The sequence below is a fragment of the Mus caroli genome, chromosome 5, assembly GCF_900094665.2.
Source record: "Mus caroli chromosome 5, CAROLI_EIJ_v1.1, whole genome shotgun sequence".
Taxonomy (NCBI): domain Eukaryota; kingdom Metazoa; phylum Chordata; class Mammalia; order Rodentia; family Muridae; genus Mus; species Mus caroli.
Window position 1 is genome coordinate 110,006,533 of NC_034574.1, and position 3,600 is coordinate 110,010,132.

Consider the following 3,600-nt stretch of genomic DNA (forward strand, 5'->3'; position numbering starts at 1 on the left):
CACTAAACTGTGATTAAAACTCTGCTTGAAGGTCACTGTTCTTGAGTTCTGCCATCTACCACAGTGGCATGTAGGGGTGTACAGCCAATGAGCATTTAAACAGGTTGTTCTCGGTCTCAGGCACCGGAGACCACTCCGTGGTAAAGTGTTCGCTGCATCTGCATATAAATCCGGGTACCGTGCGGTGGCACAGAGCAGCCAGACACAAAGAGAGGGGCCATTCGCGGGGTGGGGTGCGGGGTTCGCTATGTCGGATGATTCGAGGGCCAGCACCAGCTCCTCGTCATCTTCGTCCTCCAACCAGCAGACTGAGAAAGAAGGCAGCACCCCCAAGAAGGAGAGTAAAATCAGCATGAGCAAAAATTCAAAGCTCCTCTCCACCAGCGCCAACAGGATCCAGAAGGAGCTGGCAGACATCACTTTAGACCCTCCACCAAACTGCAGTGCTGGTCCCAAGGGCNACAACATCTATGAGTGGAGATCAACCATTCTGGGTCCTCCAGGGTCTGTGTATGAAGGTGGAGGATTCTTCCTTGGCATTACTTTTACACCAGAGTATCCCTTCAAGCCTCCAAGGGTTACATTTCGTACAAGAATTTATCACTGTAATATTAATAGCCAAGGAGTTATTTGCTTGGACATATTGAAAGACAACTGGAGCCCAGCACTAACCATCTCAAAAGTCCTCCTTTCTATCTGCTCACTCCTTACAGACTGCAATCCTGCTGACCCTTTGGTGGGAAGTATTGCCACTCAGGACATGACCAACAGAGCAGAACACGACAGAACGGCCAGACAGTGGACCAAGAGATACGCTACATAAACTGGGTTTTCAGTTCTTACATGATTTGTCTGTCACAGAAGAGAGTTGCTTATGATTTTGAAAGGGTGGGGGTGGGAGTTGGTAAAGGGTAGGGCATTTCTATAGCAGATATTATTCAGTCTTACTTCCCAGGATTTTGCTGTAACTTAAGGTATCTTGCTACAGTAGACAAACTGGTAATAGCGACGTTTAGAGCTGAAACTTTGCAGGATTAGCTGACTTTTAGTACAACAGAAAAGAAAGCATGCGTAGACACTTGTGTTGCATTGATCAGCTTAAATTTGTATAGGTACATGTCATTTATGTAAAGTCCTATTTTCTTGTTCAAAAAAAATTGGAATTTGTTTTTCCTTCTTAGAAGGAAACAATGGTATTTAACAAGTTTGCAAAGATGAGTTTGTTACCTTGTATATGTAAAATGGACACCTGGCTACAAGACACCATGTAGTTAATGTATTTTATCTTATATGCAAATTACTTCAAGGGTTGAATCACGATTTGTGGAAACCTGTAGTGAAATACCTTAAGCTGTTAACTGTACATGTGGAATAGAAATTGTTCAGTCAATTGGTTTAGACTTCTTATGTCTGCATTTGTGCTAATAAATAATATTAAGAACAAAAAAGACAATGCCTAAATATGTATAATATACAATATATATTTGTATATAATGTATATTACACTATATATAATGTATAGTGTAATGTGTAATATATAATATATAATACATGCTATATTGTATGTGATATATGATATGTGATATATGGTATGTGATATAAGATATATAATATATAATGTGATGTATGTACCTATGTATGTTTATGTATATGTATATATGTGTGTTACATTATTATATACTGTATATTATATTATATATTTTATATTTATACATTATATATTATATATTATATGTTATATATTTATTATATATAAATACAACCTGCTCAGGCTATATAATGTTACTTGTATGTATGTTTTAAAGGATGATCATTAGTGCTCGACAACCAATTGATGTCCTCTTCCCTGGGGAGGACTGTCTTCCCAGTTCTCAGCTTTACTGAGTCATCTATATTGTTTGTTTAGGGTTGAGACCTCTTGGGCTTTTCTCAGTCCCGTTTGGCATGTTCATTGGTGTCCCCTCTGTTCAGCTCATGTGTTCAGCCATGTTGGTGGGATTTTACAGATGTAGCTTCTCATGTTACCCAAGACCTGGACAAAACGACTTCCCGTGACCTAGAAAGAAAGCTCTTGGAGTCTCCAACCATGCCCACGCCTGGCTGAGACTCCCGCTGAACTTCCTTGTGACTCTCTGCGAGCCAAGAGCTAAATGCTTGCAAATGGCACGAATATGCTAGCCTTTACCACGGCCCAAACTTTAACTGAAAACGGATCCAGCTGAAAGCCAGCTCAAATCCAATCTCAGTCTAAACACCGCCTAATACAATGGAACAGGAGCGAAATGCGTTCTGAGTCCCTGCTTAATGTTGAATTTTATCTTCAGTGACAAGCTCAACACCGTTCGATGTGGCCATATGCTGGCCCGTGGCGCCATGCTGGGGAATCATGTCACAGCAGACACCCACAATGATTTTATAAATGCGCTCTCCCTGGCTGCCTACCTTTGAGCCTGAATCGATTTCCGGTCACAGTTTGCACATTTCATGCCAAAAGACTAGGATATGGGCCGGGAGGTGGGAGGGGGAGGTGTCTTCCCTGGGGTTGGTGTGAAATCACCTGTCCTGATCTTCAAACATATTTTGTTTTTTTGGTTTATTTGTTTGTTTTGTTTTTTGTTTATAATCTCCCCTTTATCCGATGGTTTTGGCCTGTTTAACTATAGGTAAAGTTTTTTTGTTGTTTTGTTTCGTTTTGTTGTTGTTTTTTTCTTTTAATTTATTTATGTACCTGAAAAGTCCAGAAAGGGGCATCAAATCCCCTGGAGTTCCAGGTGGCTGTGAACCACCCAGCATGGGGTCAGGGACTTGATCTCCTATTGAGGTTCAACTGGGAAGGCAGTAAAAGCTCTCAAGGGCTGAGCCATCTCTCCTGCCCCGGCCCCCCCGCCCCGTGTGTGGTCTCTGGACTTTGCATCCCTTCCACAACTTTCACTGGCTGCCTTCTGTGAGCTAGATGGAGCCTTGCTGGGATCCTGGGGACACAGCGGGGGCTGGGTACAGCCCTGGAATTCCTGGTTCTTAATTTAGACAGGTGGAGACCTATGAAATATGCAGCTAGTACACAGAAGAGGCACTGGGGGTAGGGGTGGGGCTTCAAAGCCAGGGTGCCCTCCAGGAGAATAATGGAGAAGTCTAATTTGGAGTTGGTGGTGAAAGAGAAAGATTTCCTGAGATTTAGACTGGAGCGAGGGGGGCTGGAGCAAGCAGAGGTCCTGAATTCAATTCCCAGCAACCACAAGATGGCTCACAACCATCTGTACAGCTACAGTGTACTCATATGCATAAAATAAATAAGAGTTGTTGTGAACTGAAATATCCATACGAGGTCCATCTGACTAAGTCCTGCACCCCAGAACCTCATAGGGTGATTTCCTTTTAAAGAAACAAGTAACTAAAGTAGGTCCTGTGGAGCGCCGCTATCTCGTAAACATCCTGTGCTAAGTCATTTCCTCAGTGCTATCTCGTAAACATCCTGTGCTGAGTCATTTCCTCAGTNCTATCTCGTAAACATCCTGTGCTGAGTCATTTCCTCAATAACAACTCGTAAACATCCTGTGCTGGAAATCCCCGCCCCGGGCAGCTCCGCCTCAGGGATGGGGC

General features: G+C 42.9%; 1 pseudogene; it reads left to right on the top strand.

The window, feature by feature from the left end:
- Positions 1-247: 247 nt before the first annotated feature.
- Positions 248-823, top strand: LOC110294925 (annotated as a pseudogene).
- The last annotated feature ends 2,777 nt before the right edge of the window (positions 824-3,600 follow it).